Source organism: Symphalangus syndactylus, chromosome 18, assembly GCF_028878055.3.
Source record: "Symphalangus syndactylus isolate Jambi chromosome 18, NHGRI_mSymSyn1-v2.1_pri, whole genome shotgun sequence".
Classification (NCBI taxonomy): Eukaryota; Metazoa; Chordata; class Mammalia; order Primates; family Hylobatidae; genus Symphalangus; species Symphalangus syndactylus.
Window position 1 is genome coordinate 96,173,281 of NC_072440.2, and position 23,689 is coordinate 96,196,969.

A 23,689-nucleotide genomic window follows, 5' to 3' on the forward strand; every position below is an offset into this window, starting at 1 on the left:
CCCACCTCAGCCTCCCAAAATGCTGGGATTACAGACGTGAGCCACTGCACCTGGCCATATATTATAGAATGTCATCTCAATTTTAAAAAGGAGAGGTGAAAAAGAGGAGCAGTGAAGACCCAGAATGATTACTGGTGTGAAAACATATCAGTCTTTTTTTATTTCTCAGAGCGAAAGGCCAAAGATGGCTGGAGCCACCTGCCATTCCCTCTGGCCTGCCAAACCTAGACCGTATCCCTAAGGTCATGTGATATGATCACTGTCCTGTGAGTCAAGATGTGGGAAGGCTGGGGACACTTTTTCATGTCTCCTCCCTCACCTCCACTGAAGTCATCCCTAGTGCCAGGACTGAGGAGGTGCTGCAGAGTGTGCTCACCATGGAGCTGGCTCTGACATCTGTTATAGCCAGCAGGGTCCTGGCAACCGGAGGAGATATGGCAGAGATCTTGGGAGCCCCAGAGGATCCTCTTTGTCCTTGATCCTCTGTGTGATGCTTGGCCTGGAGACTCTGTGCCAGACAATGCAGCATCCTCAAGGAGCCTGTATGGGAGATGACAGCTTTTATCATGATAGTGGGAGTTCCTATGCTTAAAACTTTGAGTTTCTATGCTAGGGGAGACAGAACTGGCCATTGGAGTCTCTGTCCTTTCAGAAGAAAGACATCATATTGCTGAAAGGTTTTGCCACATTGCAAGAGAATTTGGAGACCTTAAATCCACTATCCTAGATGTCAGATTCAAGGACAAACTATCATAAATAGCAAATGTGAAAACCATGAATAAAGAGTTGGAAAGCTCTAACTCTCTACTTGGTCTTAGAATAGACTATTACAGAGAAGCATGAAAAAGAACAGAAATCTACATGTTCACAGGAAGTTCAGCTGATGGCTGAAATTACAAGCAAGTCCCAGTCCTTAGAAGACTCAACTGAGCAAACCTAACAAGTGGCTACAAGCAAAACATTCTTCAAAATCCCTCAGAAGTATGGAGAACAGCTTCAGGAGCACTAACAGAGACTTTGGAGGAAAATTCCAATCTTCAAAGACGCATGAAGCTTCTTTCACAAGAATCTCAAAAATGGAGTGAACAAAGTTATTAAAGAGAAAAAAAAATCTCAGAAAACTCTAGACTGGGCTGGGAGCGGTGGCTCAAGCCTATAATCCCAGCACCTTGGGAGGCCGAAGTGGGAGGATCGCCTGATCTCAGGAGTTTGAGACCAGGCTGGGCAACATGGTGAGATCTCAACTCTACAGAAAATAGAAAAATTAGCCAGGTGTGGTGGTACACACCTGCGGTCCCAGCTACCTGGGAGGCTGAGGTCGGGGAATCACGTAAACCTGGGATGTCAAAGCTGCAGTGAGCTGAAATCATGCCACTGCACTCCAGCCTGGGCAGCAGAGTGAGAACTTGTCCCTGAAAAAATTTTTTAAAAAAATTAATTTTAAAAAATCTCTAGACTGCCTGTGGAGCAAGTTCTTAATGAAAAGAATCATGTCAAGATTCTAAGTGAACACTTGCTGATGATAAACAAATCGGCTGCTGTTCTTCAGGAAGAAAACATAGATCATGAGAACCTGGAATTGGATATATGAATGGCATCTAATGGTGATCTCTTACAAGATAATTCCAGAAGTGTTTCAAAGAGACTAATTTATGGGATGGAGTATATATACTTACTTTTAAACTCTGCAAAACAAAATAAACAAAATGTACATGAAATTAACTAAAGAAACCAAAATAATCAATGCAGTTACAGAGCATATGCAAAGTCCCAAACCAAGAAAGCTTCACTGCAGCCAGTAAACAGTCAGAAAAGGGGACACAAAAGCTCCTGCAGAAATATCTATTTCTTTTTAAATCTCATTGAGAAAAAGAAATGTTTACCCCATATCCAATCTATAGAGAATTTGCCCTGTAAAAATAAAAAAGAATCTTTCCAATGCAGAAGAAAACATTAGAATGCATCTGAAGAGTTACGTACCTATAAAATTCAAGCCAACATTATTTCAGAAAAATTTGGAAGAATAACTACTATGAAAACCTTCTTATTTCCCAAGAAAGAAAAGTTCACGATTTTGGGATGAGAGCTCTGTTAGCTGAAAAACCACAATAACATAAGAAAAGAAAATAGGCCGGGCACAGTGGCTCACGCCTGTTATCCCAGCACTTCGGAAGGCCGAGGCGGGCGGATCACAAGGTCAGGAGATCGAGACCATCCTGGCTAACACAGTGAAACCCCGTCTCTACTAAAAATACAAAAAATTAGCCGGGCGTGGTGGCGGGCGCCTGTAGTCCCAGCTACTCGGGAGGCTGAAGCAGGAGAATGGCGTGAACCCAGGAGGTGTAGCTTGCAGTGAGCCGAGATCCCGCCACTGCACTCCGACCTGGGTGAAGGAGCAAGACTCCGTCTCAAAAATAAATAAATAAATAAATAAATAAAAATAGATACATCACAAAGAAATTGACTGAGGCCGGATGTGGCAGCTCACCTCTGTAATCCCAGCACTTTGGGAGGCTGAAGCGGGTGGATCATCTGAGGTCAGGAGTTCAAGACCAGCCTGGCCAATGTGGCAAAACCCCGTCTCTACTAAAAATACAAAAAATTAACTGGGTGTGGTAGCACATGCTTATAATCCCAGCTACTGGGGAGGTTGAGACATGAGAATCACTTGAACCTGGGAGGCGGATGTTGCAGTGAGCCGAGATCGCACTACTGCCCTCCAGCCTAAGCAACAGAGCAAGACTCCATCTCAAAAAAAAAAAATGAAAGAAAGAAATTGATTGAGCAAGAATGTAAAGGTCTGTAAAAGTATCCTTCCATCCTTGAAATTACCAATGAGGCATTTGCAGAGGCCCAAGGGCACACTACACACTACTTGCCATGGCCAGATCCCTGGTAAAGGACAGCATCAGGCTGTGATGTGGAACACGTGTTCTGGTGCCCAGTGCTGACCACTTGCCACCCTTTGGGGTCTCTCAACAAGCAGGTTCTCAGCTTGTCATGGTGCTCCTTGTACAGGCAGAAGCTCAACTGCTGCTCTTGATTCAACCACCTTACATGCGAGGGGAGCAGCCGGGCTCTGATCTTCCATGAGGTTCCAGAGAGAAGTTCCTCAGATAAGGACAACCAGTGCTTCCCCTTCTTCTAATAGCAAAGACAAAGATCCTCCAAAGTTCCCTCTACAAAGGGTCCTTTCTGGCCTGGCCCTTGTATCCCATGGCAACCAGCAACACCTCAGCAGCAGCTGCTAGCTTCCATCTTGTGTCCACGACACCTGGAAACAGAAGCGGCTCCCCAACCAAGCTGATCCACCTTCCATTGTGTCCGCTTTGAAGATCCAGGACAACTGCAAAATGTTTTCGTCTCTCTCTACAAAAATATGTGTTTATTGTATCTTTTTAGTATTATTCTATTAAGAGATTATACAATGGCTCAATTAGAAACATGATAGGCTATAATTATTAGTATAATATGTTAGAACTGTAGAGTATAAAATATGAATCTTATAAGTTAACTGCCTCCATTTTATTTAATTTGTAGGTAGTGTATACTTAGTGTAAAATATAGTAATCTGGAAGCACAGTAGATTGGTTCTTGCTATTTAACATGTCACCCGGAACATCAACTGTAATAGGAGTTTCCCATGAGAAGTTTCACCAGTGGCAACATTTGAAACTCAGGGTTGATTTCTATATAACAAGTGCTCAATACCTGCTGGTTGTAAGATTAATATTTTTACCACTATAAAATTTGGTTAATAAAAAAACCAGAAAGCATTTTTTAAAAGGTACATGGAGCAAAGTAGAATTCTAGCAAACCTGTTGCCCACGGTAAACATGAGTGAGCAATAAGTCTTAGCTGTTGTGAGCTCTTGGGATTTAGGGAGTGGCAGTGTTTTTCTCCACTGCCTAACCTAGGGAAAGTCAACAGCTAAACATGCTAAATATCAAAGGGAAAGGAATTTTCAAAACTAACCTAGTGAAACAACATTTTAAAATTTTAATAGTCCCTCTTCTTGTCCTCTCCCAACGCTCGTACAGCCTAGACCCATCTCATCTGAGTCAGGAATGGGCACAAATTTCTTCTTTCTTCAGTGATTCTGCCTGCAATTCTAGAGCATGGAGTGGGGCCGGGGAAGATGAGATACTCCATTTCCCCTTGCAGCGGCATTTGAGAGCCACTCAAATCCTGAGTGTCCTTGAGAAAGTCTTCTTTAGGAGATCTCAACTGAGAGAAGTCCATTTTTTCACCTAATCTTCTCTCCTGGATACTGCCCTTTCTCCCACTTTCCTCCTTACTCCTTGGTCAAGGAATTTTTTTAAATAACTAACATTCGTGTTGAGGGCACTCTACTAAGATCCTTACTTGTGTTATCTCTACACACTTCCTGCAGTCGTGAAGAAAATGCTGTTAGTAGCTCATTTCACAGTTAAAGAGACTGGGGCACAGGAGACTCAGTACCTAGTTAAGTGGTGGGGCCGGATTCAGATCCACAGACACCATGCACGAGCACTTGTGCTGAGGATGAGATAGCCACACCGCCTGTTCCACACATTGCTCTTGTTTTAGTGAGCACCCCGCAGAGCTTTCAGAAACACCAGCTCACTTGTCCTCTCCTGAGGCATTGGTATTCTTATCCTAGGAAACCGAGCCCAAAGTAGTTCTGGGTCTCCCACTCAGGGCCTCACCTAGAGGGGTGCAATGAGATGCTGGTTCTGATACAATTCAGTTCCCCTTCCCCTAGCCACATGGTTGCCTGTTTCAGGAGGATCCCAGCCTTGAATTCCTGTGAGCGCAAATTCAGGGCCTCCTGGAGCAGCTGTGAAGCTGTTCTCCTCTACCTGGGAAGGACAGACATTCCTGGCAAGGGACCCTCAGAGTGAGGCTGAACCATCCAAGTCCTTGTGTGCACTTCCCAGAGGGAGGGATTCTGAAGTGAGGGAAACGTGCTTCACACGAAGTTGCCCAACTCTCTTTCCTCCGTGATCTTAAATACTGATAGGCACGCCAGGTCTAATTCTAACAATTAAAGAAGGAAAGGGGGGAGGAAATGAGAAAGTGGCAGGAAGGGAAAGGAAAAGGAGGAAAGGAAAGGGAAGGGCAGGGAATAAAAAAAGAATAATCCAAATTTATTTGTTTATTTATTATTTATTTATTTATTTTGAGACAAAGTTTTGCTCTTGTTGCCCAGGCTAGAGTGCAATGGCATGATCTCGGCTCACCGCAACCTCTGCCTCCCGGGTTTGAGCGATTCTCCTGCCTCAGCCTCCCCAGTAGCTGGGATTACAGGCATGCCCCACCACACCAGCTAATTTTGTATTTTTATTAGAGACGGGGTTTCTCCATGTTGGTCAGGCTGGTCTTGAACTCCCAACGTCAGGTGATCTGCCTGCCTTGGCCTCCCAAAGTGCTGGGATTACAGGCATAAGCCACCTCGCCCGGCCAATAATCCAAATTTAAAAAGACAAGTGAAAACTAGATATAAAAGCTGGTATTATTCCAGGATGCATGAGACACCAAATGCCTGTATACCTGCATAGGTCTGTAGAGAGATGAGGATTTCCCACATTCATCACTCAGGTTGCCACTGCATTTCTTATGTCAACACCTGCCACGTGCTTATTTTTAAGATAGTTGAGATTTTAAAACCATTAATGACCCTGCAAATGAAAATCACTTTTAATTTTCACTGGGCTCAATTTCATACAAGGACTTGGGCTCTATAAATCCTCTAATTACTAAATATTTTTAAAATTATTTTCACATAAAAATAGAAAAATAAACATGATATCTCACATTTGAAAAAATGCACTTACAGTTTGAAAACCAATTTTGCAATGATCATTTTACTCAATTTTCTTGTGGGGAGGCAGGATAGAGGAGAATTCATTCACATGTGTATTTATGAAGCACCTACTGTATGCCATACAAGATGGAGATGTAGAAAACCCATTGTGTGTACTGCGTCATCCACAATGTGTCAACTAACTACATTATCTAGGAAACAAGGCACTCAAGGCAGTGTAGGAGACCTGAAACTGGGTATCAAAGTGATTCTTCCAAAACCACCAGGAAGTTGTTGGCAGACTTGAACCCAGAGCCCCTGACAGGGTCTAAAGCTCTCTCACCACCTCATCTCTTTGGACTCAAGTACATGTTGAGTGTACAAGGTCGTGATTCAGAGGTAGATTCAGACAAACTACATTTTAAAAGCATATAGTTTTTCATATGTTCCCAGGAAGTGAGCAAATTCGATCTATTCCTGCTCAGGGGATCCCATCTTGATCACCTACTAGAATTCTACAAGCTGTTTCAAGAAAGTTGCAAATAGTGCTGCCAGAGCCCCTGGTCTTCCTCTCATCAAAAGCCTAGAAAGAAAGAAAAAAAGAGAGAGAGAGAAAAGAAAGAAAAAAAGGAAGTAAATAAACTTTAAAAGGAAAGAAGGAAGAAAGGGAAGGAAGGAAGGAAGGAAGGAAGGAAGGAAGGAAGGAAGGAAGGAAGGAAGGAAGGAATTATTTTATAGAAGATGAAGTTCACATATGTTCAAACATCTGCAAATCCAAACTTTTTATTTGTCCCGTGTGTTTGGGCAGTGGGCATATATTCAGCAGCCCAAGCTTTCATCGTTTCTATTGGAGAATGTGGGGTGAGTTTATTGGGTTAAAATCGGCTTTGTTTGGGTTTGCACCGCCCTTGTTCCCCGGGAGCCCCACATGGGGCGCCAACATGGCCTGGAAGAGGAGCATGTCAAGTGCCCCCCATCATGCATTGTTGCTGCGCAGTGAACTGGAGTCTCAGAGGGGAAGGGAAAAAAAGTAATTCCTCATTTTCATCCTGACCAGGATTCCCCTTTTCTTTGGCGGCCCCCAGCCGCAGTAATCCGCATTCACGGCGCCCAGCCCCGGGTTCCTCTCGGAGTTCTCCCGCTCCTGTCATTGTCTTCTTATCTGGGCCGCTTCTTCCAATGGTGCTCCTTGAAAGCGCTTTCACCGACAAAAAAGGACCAGCTCCATAATGGCCAACTTGGTCCCTTTCTTCTCTCTCTCTCTCCCTCTCAGTCTTTTTTTTTAAGCTTTCCGACGGAGCCGGGCTATTTAATCTTCTTGAGGCGTTCAAGATGTCACTTACCTCTGATGGTGGAGACAATGGGGAAATACTTCCAGCCTGAATGCCGGGCAGTGGTGAATGCCTCTGGCTGCTTTGAAGAGGGTTCTTGGAAGTCTGTTTCAGCCGTGGTGGCCCCAGTGCAGGTCTTTTTGTGCAATCTTTGCATGCCTCCAGGCCAGCCTCACCAGAGGCGCTTTAGCATAAAGCACAGTGAATGGCTTTGTCATCACACAGAACCTGGTTCAAATCCCAGCTCAGGCTTGGGCAGATCAGTCATTTAATTATCCCAGGCCTCAGTTTACCTATCTGTGAAAACAGAAGTGAGAATAGCAGGGCCTCAGTTTCCCCTCTCTGTGAAATGTGAGAGTGATTCCTGCATGAGTCTGTTGCAAAAATTGAATGATAATTAAAAGTACATACCCTCTGCTTCCCACCCTGAAAGTATATGTGTGTGTGTAATTAATTAATGGATTGATTATATAATTTCCTGGCAACTGATGAGCTAGCGTGTGGAATGCTCACGTTCCTTTCTGACGGAAAGGAGTAAGAGGAGTTTCATTAATTAATGAATTGGTGCAGAAGGAACCAAAGGCTCACAACCTTAATCACCTTTGACCTCTCTCTCCCCACATCCATGAGTCACAGACCTTGCTGACCCTGCCTTTTGCAGGCCACTCCCGCCCCACTGCTCTGCCCCAGGCAAGCCAGCTGGAGTCAAACGGCACTCCCTTGCTCCAGAACATTTCATGTCTCCCTATTGCTTACAGGGTGAAAGGCAAACTCTTCATCTCCGCTTTCTAGACCCCTGATGATTGGCCTGTTTTTCCAGCCTCAGCTCCTACCTTTCCCTTCCACGAACCCCACACTCTAGCTGAAGGATTCTCTGCAGCACAGTTGCCCAGCTTTATGGTACTGTGGCTTCAGCTTGGAATAATGCCCTCCCCTGCATATCAACCTCTCAAATCCCAACATCCTTCAAGGCCCATGGGAAGGCTTCATTCAGCTTGCACCACACCTCTGCCCCACAGCACATGCCTCACTTCCATTAAACAAGCACTTGATCAAGCTGCTCCTCTGAGCCCAGAAATTAGAGACTCCACAGTGACTAAGCCACGGTCCCTGACACCGAAAATCTTACAACAGTCTGTGGGGCGCTGGTCTGTCTCTTCTTGCTCAGAAGCCCCAATGTGTGCCCTGCGAAAGCAGGAGTTGCTCCACCCTCATCACCCAGCAGAGCTTGGTGCTTAGAAAATGCTCAGTCTCTAAGATACTGAATGAGGGAATATGGCTCTTTTTTTCTATTGAGTACCCAGCATTTGCCAGGGGCCAAACTAATTAAGTCACGTATGTCTATGAGGAGTGGGCTCCATCCCCATGCTATAGCTGACAAAACTGAGGTGCAGACAGATTAGCTGACTGGACCAAGGCCATATCTAATGTGAGGCCAAGCTAATATCGAATGCAGTTTTCACTTACAAAGAAATACTCCTGTCTCATCCAAGAACAAATTTTGATAATTTTTACTGAGGTTATCAGGTGAGATATTTTTTCAGAAAACTCAGATTGAAGAGGGAAATTTGACTGGTCAGAGACCAGTACCATACAAAAAAAATGACCCGGGGACAATCTGATGCTCAGAGCTGCCCCCATCCCTGTGCTAACCTGGGTGGCACACAGGCCACTAATGTCCTGTGTATGAAATATACATTATGCACCTTCTCCGAGGCCCCGCGTGCAGTGAGGGCGAGGAGAGCCGTCCCCGAGCCGTGTACAACTTTTCATTTCCCATATCAATCATGAGAACAAGTTGAAGTTCAGATAATGGCAGCTTGGTTTCCCCTAATTGTTCAGGATTTAGACTGACTGTTTGCACTGCAGACTGCGGCCACTGGGTTCCCGGCGGGGGGCTGTGGCCGGCTCTTTCTCTAACAAACCCGTGTTCATGCGTCCATTCAGATCCATCACCCTGAGATAAACTGTGAATATTGCCCTTTGTCGCCGCTGCATTCTTCCCGGCATTGTGGGGGCACTATTTACGGATTTAAAGGTTCATTTGCACAATTCTTTTGTCAGCAGCCCAGGCGCAGAATGGCAAAGTGAGGGCTGCCTCTTCTTTCTGGGTTACTGCCCCGAGCTCTCCCTGAGCAGAAGGGACATGCCTGCCCTCGGACTTAGCATGAAGAATGTCAATGCGAAAATTACATTTTTTAAATGACCTGTCTGCTTCCGTGGCCAGAGAGGTCACCGGTTCACAGAGGGCGGGGTTTACGTGTTGCCCCTCCAGCCCTTTGGCAGTGTTCGCAGACACGCAGCCTTTGAAAAGCAGCCCAGGGTACAACATGGCACGATTACACTAAGCAGCATTGTGATCATGTCCCATAATGAGGGCTTCAGGTTCCAGGCACAGTGCAAAGTGCTCTGTATGCATCAGCCTCCTTAGTCCCATTTTACAGAGGGGGAAACTGAGGCACTAAGAATTTAATTAATTGTTTGAGATCACAGGGCAAGAAAACGGCAGAGCTGAACTTCCAACCCACGACTTTCTGGCTCCAAAGCCTGTGCTCCTTCAAGTGTACGCTGCAAAGTTTTGATCAGAGGACTCGGAGCTGGGCTTCTGAATGAAGTGGTAAGGATGTGGCCACAAGCAATGTGGCACAGAGATGCATGTGGCCAGATATCAAAGAACAGGAATGCGTTACTGTCTCTGTGTATGGCGCAGCCTCGGAGACCTTCTGCAGGAGCCTCCTCCTCCTCCTCTCACCCTGCTGTACCTCTGACAGCATCCTGCCTCATTTGAGGTAATTCTTAACTATGAGCCTTACCCACTTCCCACTAGGTTGCAGGCTCCCTGAGGGTAGGGACTGATCTTTCCTATCCGTCTCTCCAGTGCCAGGTATGGGCCCTGGCTGATAACACATACTAAACATTCCGGAAAGAATGAGTGGATGAATGACTTTTCTGCAATATGGAGGATGCATCTTTTGGAAATTTTACTGGGCAAAATAATTATTCTGCATGCAACTACAAGTCCTGCAGCTCTGCTAGGAAGAGATGAGAATGAAGCAGAGGACAATTTTGTGAGTTCACTTTGCTGGGGATGAAAAGGAAAAGCAAAGGGAAAAAGAAAAGCTGTCATCCAGAGCCCCACAGAATGCTAATCTGTTTTAGAGTAAAGATCTATTTGTATCTCTTTTGTGAAATAATACCAAACTTTCTGTTAGTCAGAACGCAACCAAATGTCTTTGGCCCTTGGGAGTCCACACTTAGTCGCAGTGGATGGAAGAAAAGGAAGAGATAAAAACTTAAAAGGAAAGGTGAGGAAGTATCGGGGTTTACAAGTGGCGAGGAAAAAGAGAAATCATTTTTTAAAAGACAGAAGCAAAAAAACTATATTTTTAGCATTGTTATAACCAGTTAGTGTAGTACATCTTCCAACAGTCCCAGTGAATATCAAAATGAATAATCTCAGATTTGCATAATCTGGTAATGAATTTGATAGTAACCAAATACAAAGGATTTTTTAGAATATCATGATTACTCTTGGACAGAGGTTAAAAATAGATACTACTCTTGAAGGACAGTTTAAATTTGCTTTGCAAATAGATCTTGGGTTCATGCTCTGGCTTAAAATACAGCATGTGCTTCGTGCCCCAGTAGCACGACTAGTGTCTTATACAGAAAAAGTTTAAAATACATTATGTCCTTTGTTCTTATAATTCCACTTCAAGAGTATTCCCAGCCTGAAATACAGACATGGTATTATGCAAAAAGATGTTCATTGCAGTGTTTTTTATGAGCAAATACACACACACACACATAAATTGAAACGAGATTGCATAAGTCCATTAATGGTTCTGTAAATATATCAGTGTTCTGTAAATATATCAGTGTTGACGATGTCAATTTAAAAAACCCCAGAATACAAAATTTTTGTTGTTGTTGTTTGAAATGGAATTTCACTTTTTTCTCCCAGGCTAGAGGGCAATGGCGCAATCTAGGCTCACTGCAACCTCTGCCTCCCAGGTTCAAGCTATTCTCCTGCCTCAGCCTACCGAGTAGCTGGGATTACAGGTGTCCACCACCAAGCCGAGCTAATTTTTGTATTTTTAGTAGAGACCAGGTTTTATCATGCTGGCCAGGTTGGTCTCGAACTCCTGACCTCAGGTGATCTGCCCGCCTGTGCCTCCCAAAGTGCTGGGATTACAGGCATGCGCCACCTCGCCCGGCCCCAGAATAAAAAATTATGTATGCATTATAAGCCAAATCATCCAAAAATAAATATTCACAGAAAAAAAGGACTGGAATAAATTTGAGGACATTGTTGTCATTGATGATCTTAGGATAGAGACATGACACGGGAAGGGTTTGCTGTTTATACATTTTGATAATCTATACATTTTATATATTGCTTTGATTGGTTTTTCAATGCTTTTTTAATGAGCACCTATGATGTTTCAAATGCTACAAGCTAAAGGCACAGCCATGAAAAAGGCAGGAGTGGCCCTGCCCTCTCTGAGCTTGCATTCCATGTTGTGGGTGGGGGAAATATAGACATCACAGTAATTTCACAATCAATTACCCACAACAGTGGTGGTAGATATTGCAAAGGGGCAGATCAGGGAGGTCTGTCAGTATATAATAGAGGTCCAGTGTGTACCTGGTGATGGGAGGGAGTGTTGAGAATAGTTCAGGGAAGATTTCCCTGAGTAAGCAATGTTTGTGCGGAATTTTGAACAATAAGTAGGAGTTACCTAGATAAAAAGGAGAAGGAGGTCAGTCCAGGAGCGCTGAATACTGTGACTTCCCCACTATTCCTTCTACCCCACCCACAAGGCTGGAGAAGCCAGATGGTTGAGTTTTGTGTGTGGTGATAGAGGAAGAGAAAAGGGGTTCACCTTATCCCTCAGTCCAGGAGTGGATGCTGGTTATTTTTAATCCAATCAAGATAACTTTATGCTCCATGCACCAGCCATTCATTCAGATAATTTAGGCCCAATGTAATTGATTCATAGCTTTTCCTCAGCCAGGGTATTAGTTCAGGAGTTGGCAATACTTGCCAACAAGACCTAAAGAGAGATTTGTCATAGTTTCTTGAGAAGGAGAAGAGGAGACTGAAGTCAATACTGTTTTTTTTTGTTTTTTTTGAGACGGACTCTTACACTGTTGCCCAGGCTGGAGTGCATTGGCGTGATCTCGGCTCACTGCAACCTCCGTCTCCCAGGTTCTAGTGATCTTCCTGTCTCAGCCTCCTGAGTAGCTGGGATTAAAGGCACACTGAGTAGCCTAATTATTCTATTTTTAGTAAAGACGGAGTTTCACCATGTTGGTCAGGCTGGTCTCGAACTCCTGACCTTGTGATCTGCTCACCTCAGCCTCTCAAAGTGCTGGGATTACAGGTGTGAGCCACCGTGCTCAGCCGGTCAATACTTTTTTAAGGGACCTACTAAAAGCCGCTATCACTCTCCTGCTGGACAGACTGTTGGGTGGATATAAAGCCTAAAAGACCTGTGCAGCCATTTGACACCATGAGGAAGCCAGCATTGGGAAGAAAAGCAGAGAGGTGGAAGGAAACTGGATGAGCTTAAGGGGACAGATTAGGAAGGTCTCACAGGATATGTAAAGAATTTGATCCTACTCTAAACATGAACCATCACTGAAAGGAGCTGGGCAGAGGAGTAACTTAAAAATACCTGTGTTCTTAAGAGATCGCTCTGGCTAATTACGTACAAAATGGATTTGGAGGTGGTAGGGCAGGAGATGGGTAAAAGTAATTTGAATAAAAGTGATGGTAGGGAAGTTAGAGATAAGATGGCAAATTCCAGAGATAAGAAAGAAGTCAAGGCCAGGTGCAGCGGCTCATGCTTATAATCCCAGCACTTTGGGAGGCCAAGGTAGGAGAATTGCTTGAGCCCAGGCATTTGAGACCAGCCTCGGCAACATAGTGAGGCCCTGTCTCTACATGAAATAAATAAAGAAAAAAAATTTAGCCATGTTCAGTGGTGCATGCCTGTAGTCCCAGCTACTTGGGAGGCTGAGGTGGAAGGATCACTTAAGCCTGGGAGATCAAGGTAGCAGTTAGCTATGATGGCACCACCGCACTCCAGCCTAAGCAACAGAGTGAGACCCTGTCTCACAAAGAAAGAAGAGAGAGAGACCAAGATAATGACACTTTCCGACTGTATGAAAAAAATGGAGAGAAGGAAGTAAGCAAAGATACTGGAAATGAACTTAAGGTTTAAGGCTTTCAAATTTAAATGGATGATGAAGACATTCACTGAGGTAGTAAACCCCCAAGGAAGACCAGAGTTAAGGAAAACATTGCTGAGTTCTGTGTTGCATATGTTGAGTTGGAGGAGCTTTTGTGGCACCCCAGTGGAGGTGTCACGTGAGTAGCTGAACAAATGGGTCTCGAAACCTGAGGACTTGTCATGTCTAGATGGCTCCTGGAGTCAGGGGTGTGGAGGAGATGACCTAGCAGGAAGATGAAAAGAGACCCAGGGATTAAGCCAAAGAGCTCAATATTGAAGAATAAGGTCTGAAGACATCACAGAAGAATGCTTGACGGGTAAGGAAGCCCAGGAAAGACAGGGCTTCGAGAAGGTGGTTGTGGTTAATGATGTTAAAACGTCAAGTAAGAAGATGACCAAAAATGTGCTTTGGAATAATGATTTGAATGAGTTGGAGGCATGATGGAGGTTGGGACCAGACTGGAGCAAGTTGGCAAGTGAGTGGGCAGGGAGGATTGTATCAAACATGGACAAATATGCGTAGAGTTCTGGTATTTGGCCAAAGATGGAGAAGCTATTCTGGGAACAAACTCCAGTGAGCTGGCAGCAATGAGTTCCACTCCGATAGAGGACTGTGTTATACTCCGTGATTCTCCAGTTTCTCAACCTAGGAATATTGCTCAGCAGTGACTCTTCTTTCAGCCCACCGGACACGGGGATCTACAGACAGATGGGTCCTTCCTTCTTTGTTTACTCATTTATTTTCTGTGGATTAAATGGGTTGCCTAGAAGAGTCAATCCAGCCATTGGTAGGATTTATCCCTAAATTTTTATTTCTAGATATGTTCATTTTCTAGGGCTGCCATAATAAAATGGGGTGGTTTAAAACAACAGTAATTTATGGTCTCATAGTTCTTTTAGCCTTCTGTCTGAAGGCTAAAAGTCCAAATCAAGGTCTTTATTCCTCTCAGAGCCTCTAGGGAAGGATTCTTCCTTGCCCCTTCCAGCTTTTGATGGTCCAGGCATTCCTTGGTTTAGGCAGCGTAACTCCAATTTTTGTTCTGTCTTCACAGGACCATCCTCTCTGTGTATTTCTCTGCTCAAACGTTCCTCTTCTTAGGCGGACAGCAGTCACATTGCATTAGGGACCAACCTGCTCCAGTATGACTTTCTGTTAATGTAATTAATGACATTTGCAATAACTTATTTCCAAATAGCATTGCATTCTGAGGTCCTGGGGTTTGGGGCTTCAACATATCTTTCTGGGGACACACATCAACCCATAACACTAGGTATGAATTTTCATCATACCTAGTGTTTCACCATACCTAGGATTTGCAAGCTGGCGACATAACCACCAAGTTCCTAGGATTTGCAAGCTGGCAACATAACCAACAAGCTAAGGAGCCATACCTAGGTTTTGCCATACCTAGGATTTGCAAGGAGCTTGGTGCTACAGCTTGTAAATCCTAGATATGGACACCACCTTTGTCAGGAGCCACATTTGGTGCACTCACCATTTGGCAATGGGAAGAATGATTTTCATCCAGGCTAAGATGTCAATGGAGAATACAATGTTTATTGAAGTGGCTCATTAAGGGCTACCCTCACAGGGTTATCTCGCCCACACTGGGGCTCTCTACCAATTCAAATGAGGTCCATTCTTAAAGAAATGACAAGAACCACATGCTCCTTTCTGATTTTCAAAGAAATTAGAGACTGGATAAAATGTCATCCAGTCATTCCACAACCATACCATATGCTTACCCATGTCGGCCTCTGGGGATAGACAGGCTGTGGCACCGCCCTGGATATTCAGCACAGCCCCTGGCGTTGGGAATTCCTTGCCTAGTAAGAGAAATAGAATGGACACAGCAAGAGCCAAATGTTTGCTGAGCAGGTAGTATTAGAAAAGCTGTGATGGTAGAAAGAGGATTTGCTCTTCTTCATCCTAATCCATAATTACAAGTTTTGTTGGTTGGTTGGTTGGTTGGTTGAGTTTTTTTAGAGACAAGGTCTTATTCTGTTATCCAGGCTGGAGTGCAGTAGCATGATCATAATTCACTGCAGCCTCGAACTCCTTGGCTCAAGCAATCCTCCCACCTTGGCCTCCCAAATAGCTGAGATTACAATTATGAGTATTATTCTAACCCCAAAAATTACTAAGAGTGAGTGGCATACACCAACTGAGCCAGCCAGGAGAGTGACTGCATTGTCACTTTTGAAAAGTTTTGTCCTTATGGTTTGTTTGTATTATGAGCTTTTGGTGGCCCTCTCCCAGATAATACAGTTACATTTTATCTATACACATATTCCTCCATTAATGAGTTCTAACTGATCCATGCCACTAGGAAAGAAAGGCACCGGCTGCCCAGCTGCCATTTGCTGCACAGTGCAGTGGAAGAGCCCAGCCCTGGAATGACACTCAAGTCAATGTGCCATCCATGGGTCTGTTAAGAATTGCAAATCCTTATACACATTAGTAAGCTTCTCTGAGACCCAGTTTACTCCACTGTGCCCAGTGAGCTGACACTACCTAGCATTGTTGGAGAATTATAGTTAAGGAAGATCAGAGAGGCCTCAATATAGTAGATGCTCAACAAATGTGCCTTGTCTTCACTCCTACGTTTGTCCATGTTTCACTGAGTCATAAATATTTACTGAACACCTCACACTAGACTCTGTTTTAAGTAATAGTGACAGCAAAGTGAATAAAATATTCTTGCCTTTTCAGAGCTTACATTCTTGTGGGAGCAAAACAGACAATGAAAAGGTATTTTTCCATCTTTTTTTTTTTCTTTTTGAGATGGAGTCTCACTCAGTCACCCAGGCTGGAGTGCAGTGGCACGATCTCGGCTCACTGCAACCCCTGCCTCCTGGGTTTAAGCAGTTTTCTTGTCTCAGCCTCCCAAGTAGCTGAGACTACAGGTGCCTGCAACCATGCCTGGTTAATTTTTGTATTTTTAGTAGAGACAGTGTTTCCCCATTTTGGTCAGGCTGGTCTCGAACTCCTGACCTCAGGAGATCCACCCGCCTTGGCCTCCCAAAGTGCTGGGATTATAGGCATGAGCCACCACACCAGGCAGAAGATATTCTTCAAAAGGAGATCTGTGCTGGATGGCAGGAAATGACAGGTTAATCTGACAAGAGTGCCTGGGACAAGAAGAGACAAGGGGATGCCTCTGATAGTGTGGCCACTCTGAGAAGGCTGCACAGATCTGAAGGGTCAGAAGGACCCAGCCTTACAGAGATCTACGGATAGGTCATATAAGGCCAATGCAGGTGCTGGGCAGGATGAGACGGTGTGCCCAGGAGCAGCAAGCCAGCCAGCAGCCAGAGTGCAGCAAGTCCAGTGTCAAGAGGCGGGATGCGAGGGTGGTGAGGTGGGCAGAGGCTCCACCACCATGGAACTCTGTCAGCCACAGTCAGAGGTGGGTTTTCTTCTAAAGGGGACGGGAAACCTCTGTCAGGTTTCAAGCAAGGGTGTGATGTCAAAGATCACTCTGACTACTGTGTGGAGAGTGGGTTGTCCAGAGCAACAGGGAAAGCAGGCAGGCTCTATGGGAGGCTGCTCCTTTTCCTGGCGTCTTAGTCCATTCAGGCAGCTGTAACAAAATGCCATAGACTGGGTGGCTTATGAACAACAGGAATTTACTTCTCACAGTTACAAAGTCTGGGAATTCCAAGATCAAGGCACTGGTAGATTCAGTGTGTGGTAATGGCCTATTTCTTGGCTCACAGAGGCTGCCTTCCTGCCTTGTCCTCACATGGTGTAAGAGGCCTCCTTTGTAAGGGCACTAATCCCATTCGAAAGGACTTCACTCTCATGACTTACTCACCTCCCTAAAGACTGCACCTTCTCATTCCATCACCTTGGGGGCTAGAATTTCAACATCTGAATTTTGGGGTGACATAAATATTCAGACTATAGCACTTGGTCAAGAGACAGTGGAGATTTAGACCAAATGGACGTGGTGAGAAGTGGGTAGATATGAAGATCTGTTGAAAGATAGATTTGAGGAGAAGTTAAAAATTCAAGTTAAAGTGCCGGGGACATTATCTTCTGCACTTCCAGGAGCAACACACTTTAGTTAGTGAATGAGACTTATCCAAGCGTAGCAAGAACTTGGTAGGTACCAGTAACTATGATCATAGTAAGAAAACAGCTAAAATGTACACTTTGCAGAATACAAGTCTTCACATGTCTTACTTCAAATCAATAAAAATCCACACAGCATGGAATTCTGGATAGTTTCTCCCTTGATCAAATATACCGAATCACACATTCATTACGTAGCCTTTGAGTCCTGCTGTTGATACATATCACTTCTTTTTATTATCTACATTTTTAGACAATACTCACTTCTTTTTATTATCTATATTTTCATAACATGATGCCATAACACGTAATGCCACTTATTTATTCATTTTTAATACTAACTAACAATAGGTTTTCTCTGTGAAAAAACGTGCTTTATTAAAAGTTTCAGAAACAAGACAATTGAGTTAGGAATTTTGCTTAGATGTGTTATATTTATATGCCTAATTTTTGAAAAACTGTTAGTAGCATCTGCAAGCTATTCCAAAGAGATTGAAGGACTTATAAACATTGGAAAATGTAATTTAATATATAAATAATAATATAAGGATTTTTTAAAACTCTTAATATGAACCTTGATTATGCATGAAATACCTTATAAAACACACTCAGCTGCACCCAACAGTGCAAACATATACACCCCTCTCCATTTACAATGATGGGTAAAGTGGGGAAAACTGTAATATGAATATGGAACTATAAGTTAGAAGACACTGTTTGGAACTTGCCAAGCCTCACCCTGCCTCTGATTCTTCACCTATAAAAAAATAGGCTAGGCGCTGTGGCTCATGTCTGTAATCCCAACACTTTGAGATGCCGAGGCAGGCGGATTACTTGAGGTCAGGAGTTCGAGACCAGCCTGGCCAACATGGTGAAACCCCATCTCTACTAAAAATACAAAAATTAGCCAAGCGTGGTGGCGTGTGCCTGTAATCCCGGTTACTCAGGAGGCTAAAGCAAGAGAATTGCTTGAGCTCGGGAGGCAGAGTTGCAGTGAGCTGAGACTGCACCACTGCACTCCAGCCCGGGCAGGAAAGCAAGACTCCATCTGGAAAAATAATAATAATAATAATATTTGTGAAAAATTTATTCACCCTGTTTACTTCACAGGTGTATTTTATGGATGAAACAAGATAAATATATGCAAAAGTATTTCCTAAATAGTAAAGTATTATACAAATATATTACTTTTTAGAGAAAAAAAAGCTAAAAAAGCAATTAAAATGCAAAACTATTAGCCTTAAAGTCAAAATATTTACTTGCCATTTTACTCTTTTTTTGTATTTTTTTCTGCTTGTTTACCTAGTCTTTGGGAAAGGTTTCAAATATCCTTTAATAAACATTTTCATTGTTTGGCAGGAGGAATAAAAAAAGAAATGGTAGAGTGAATCACATTCAGAATTAACTTGTGACACACATCATCATGTAGCTTTTATGTAAGTAATTAAACTGCATATTATGCTTATTTATTCTAGACATTACGTGTCAAAATTGCATTTGTGCCTGTTTTCCGTTGTTGACAGAAATAGCTGTAATGAAGGTTGTATATTTTACTACTTTTTCACTAATCACTAGAAATAACTAATGAAATAAATGATTAAGAAAAGATGCTTTTAAACATTTTCAGACTTGATCTCTTAACTTTCTACTGGTATTGTGCATCCGGATTCACTGTTAGATCAAATAGGAACATAGGATGTCCAAAGGATCTATAAATGTCTTGTGAAAGTAGAATGCAGTTCACTGATCATGGTAGAGGAGTCTTAAGCCAACATCTTTAATTCTTTCACCAAAGAAGCAGCGCATTCTTAAACCAAAGGAGTTGACATGCTTGTTGGAATGAGATTTGGACAAGAAACCAGAAAGTCCGTAAGTCCCAGCTTTGCCACTGACTGTGTGTCCTTAGGCAAGTTGTTTTACCTCTCTGATCCTCACTTCGCCCATTCAGTGATCATAGCATTTTTGTCTGTGCACCACACAGCCTTGTTGTAAAGATCAAGTGAGCTGTCAAGTTTGCAAGCACTTCGAAAACAGTGACACGCTAAGCTAAAGCGAGTGTTTCCTCCTGTGCCTTTGGAGTTACTATCTGACCGTGCCTGCTCTGGACTGTAACTTCACACGAAGTTAGCACAGGCTTCATGCTCAAGAGCAGCACCAGTGACTTCCTGCCAACATCCTCTCGGGAAATGATGCCTGCTGGACTGAGCAAGCTTGCTGGACCCTCCCGAGTCCAGGAGGCAACCTGCAGGGGCACCAAACTCCCCTCGTCATGGCACATTTTCAAGGTTTTGTGATTAAGAAGTTTGGAGACCAGAGGAGTGTGAAAAGTTAGCACCTTAATTGTTGAAAACTCTCAAAGATTCCAAACTCGTAAATCATAAAAGGCCACTGTTTAGCAGGCTGGAATGCTTTTGAAAAAGGCCAGCTATCAGAGATTGGCCTCGTTAATAACCACAGTAAAACTAGCTCTTGAAGCTCAAAGACACAGCTAATTAGGGCAGAAAAATTCAACCTCAAATTAAGAGAGAGAGAGTGTGTGTGTGTGTGCGCGCGTGTGTGTATGTGTTTCTGAAGTGTAAAAGCTTTTCTCCCAGAGAAGTATGTCTAAGTATATATTGGACATGTTCCAAGGCCTACTGTAAGACAAAGCCAGGACTGCAAAAATGTCAAGGTGGGGTTAATCAACTCCCAGAGCGTCTGTGTGCCCATCTGTCCAGTAAAAAGGAATCACCAGCTTCCTCACCTAGAAACTGTCTAATCCTAAACTTTCAAAACAGAGAGTCAATAGACAGTAATTCACAGAGGATATGTTATAATGCTTTCCAGGATTTTTTTTTAAAGTAATAACATATGTATGTGGCCCAGCACAGTGGGTATTTGAGAATTTATTGAGTACATCTACATGTTCTAGATAATGGGGATTTAGATATGAGTATCAGCTGGTTCCTGCGCACAAGAATCTTGTATCTGCTGCTAATCAGAGCCTGGTACCAAGAAGATCCTCAACATATGTCTAGGTCTTCCATGTAATGAGAAGAGATTTTCCCCTAAGTAAAGGTCAGCTGCAATGGACTCAAAATTTCCCAGTTATAAAGACTATACAAAGGCTTAAAGCCCAGAGTCTATTTGTCAGCTGTCTTCTCAGTTTAAACTTAGAGTGTCCCAACAGCCTGAAAGCATAGCCTTGTCAATATCACTGTACGATTATATTGGTTAGTGAAATGTCCCAGTAGAAAAGAAATAGAGAATTCAGATTCAGCTCAGCTGGACAATCCAGTGCCCTCCATCTCATTACTGATACCGCCTACATGGTATGAACAGTCAATGATATTTTTAAAAGACATAAATTCAGAGGCACTCTGAGTCCAATTCAGTGTGAGCCATGATCACAGTCACTTCATGCAAGCAGTATGTGACCAGTGCCCTCCGACGGGAGCCAGTCCTTGGCTTGGGTGTGCAGGGAGGACATGGTACTTCTGACTGCACACATTAGATGGGTTTCAAGGGTACAGGGATCTTGGCCCCATATTTTAATGGATGGCTTGGTTTCTGATGTATGGAAATGGGGACAGAGGGTGGCCCTTGTTATTGACAATGTGGCCCATGGAGCAGAGCATGGGCATCACCTGGAAGCTTGTGAGAAATGCAGAATCTCAGGCATCATCTTACGGAATTAGAATTTGCAGTCGAGGTCCCTGGGGAATTAGTCAGCACATCGAAGTTGAGAAGTGCCTCTTCTTGACTAGACCACATGGATTTTATTGTGCTGAACATAACGTAGGATATTTACAGAGAGAAAATGGGATACCTCTGTCATGTGGTCAGATTCTCCAGCTCCTCCCATCATAGTGATGATATGCTAGAAAAATACTTTTTATCTCTCTGAATCTTGGTGTCTTCATCTGTAAAACTGACTGATAAACTCTAGTCTGCCTACTTCACAAGTCTGTTTTGAGAGGCAGTGAGATAACAAATGTGAAAATACTTTAGGTCTGAATACCCATTTTTGCTGACAAATGGCCAAGACTTTTCTCTTTCAAAATACTCTTGTTGAAAACGAGGCTTTCAGATGTGACCACGGCTCCCCACATTAACTCTGGTAGTCATGTCTGGTGGAAACACCAGAAAAGCTTCCAGAGAATGACCTCCTGCATGGGAGCAAACTCCAGGATAATGATGGGCATGGGAAGAACAGAACCTAAAAAGTGCGCAGGACTGGGAGCCAGGCCATCTGACAATATCTGGATGTCTAGGGAATGCACAGACTAACTAAGAAAGCAGAGAGCCTGCCCTCAGGAAGCCTACAATCTAATAAAATTTGTTCTACAGTAGGGCTTCAATAGATGTTCTAAAGTATCCACCCAGCCAGGCACAGTGGCTCATGCCTGTAACCTCTGCACTTTGGGAGGCCAAGGTGGGAAGACTGCTTAAGGCTAGGAGTTTGAGACCAGCCTGACAACACAGTGAGACCCCCCCATCTCTACAAAAAATAAAAAAAGTAGCCCGGCATAGTGGCATGTGCCCATAGTCTTAGCTACTTGGGAGGCTGAGAAGGGAGAATTGCTTGAACCCAAGAGTTAGAGGCTGCAGTGAGCTTTGATCACAACCACCACACCCCAGCCTGAATGACACAGCAAGATCCTATGTCTAAAAATAAATAAAATAAAATAGTAAAAATAAATAAAGTGTCTGTCCAATTCCAGGGTAGACTCAATCTTCTTATAGATTAAGCCACACAGAAGTGGCCCAGGTAGGCCTGGAAGGGGGCAAAGGACTGATACCACCACCCCATGAGGTCCTGTGAAGGAAGACCAAGTTGAAAGTAAGCAAGCCATATAGATGTATGCTCCCCTTCACTAGCTTATCTTTTATTTTCTTTATAGCACCTAAAACTGCTTATTTTTTGTATTTGTTCATTTTCTGTCTCTATCATTAAAATGTAAAATCCTCAAAAGCAGGGACTTTGAAAGTCTTGTTCATCGTGGTATTTTCAGCACCTAGAACAGTGACTGGCACAAAGGAAGTGCTTAATGAGTCTGCTGAATGAATCAATTTTTTCTGCCCAGATATGGATCTTTCTGGAGCTAATTTAAACTTTTATGTTTGCAATTAGAGTTAAAATTCCCAGTTATCCTTACCTCCTGGTATTTACACCTTATGCTTTGAATCAAGGTGAGTCTGTGTGACCAACAGAATATGGCAGAAGTGATGGTATGTCACTTTTGAGACTAGGTTATAAACGCCTGCAATTTCCATTTTTGTTACTCTGTCACTCCCTTGCCCTTGGGTTACTTGCTCTTGAGGGAAATCACTTCATGAGCAAGCGTAAGGAGACAGCCACCTAGTGAGGAGCTGGAGTCTCCTGGGTCTCCTGCCTACCACCACATGGGTGAGCTTGAAAGTGAGTGGATCCTCACACCCACTCAAGCCTGCAGAGACGGCAGCCCCAGCTTGACTGCAATCCCGTGTGAGATCCTGAGCCAGAGCCACGTACCTGAGCCGCAGCCAGTTCCTGACACTCAGAAACTATGGGAAAAAATAAATTGTGGGTGTTCTAAACTGCTAAGTTTTGGGGCAATTTGTTATACAGCAATAAATAACTAATACGCTGCTACTTAATGGCCATCAACCCCCAGCCGTGATCTCTGATCTCTGGCTGGAGAAAAGGGATGACCCCCCCGCCCCCACCCCACCACAACAGGAGCAGATGAAGAAGCAGGCCAAGATGCTGAGGATATACAAACATGTCTCTGTCCTTCGCAAAAATAGCATCCATCGCCTCTACATTTGCCATGGGAAGGAGACACTGCTAGACCCTGGCTCTTCCCTCTAGTGCAGAGATTTCACATCCCATTGGGGGGTGGTGGGGATCTTTCACTGATTTCCTAATGCTTTTTGGCATTTGGCACTCTGCTTTTAACACTCTACCAAACACAGCTGAGACCTGAATAGAACAGAGAAACAACACTTTACTAAAGATTTTGGGAAGATTACAAAGAAATAGCGAACACTACCCACTGATAAAATTTTGTTTACAAAAAAAAGACGTATTTATCTTTACACTGGCTCCTTGTACCTCCCAGAACCCAGAATCTTAGAGTACCTGTGTAGAAATCTCAATTTCCAATAATTACAATGGCTAAAAAGGCTACTTGAGTCCTATCTGCCTACTTAGGCAGGTGCCTATTGCCGTCTAAGGCCCCAGGACTTCCCTCACTCAACACTGAGAAGTCAGCCATAAGGCAAGACTTCATCT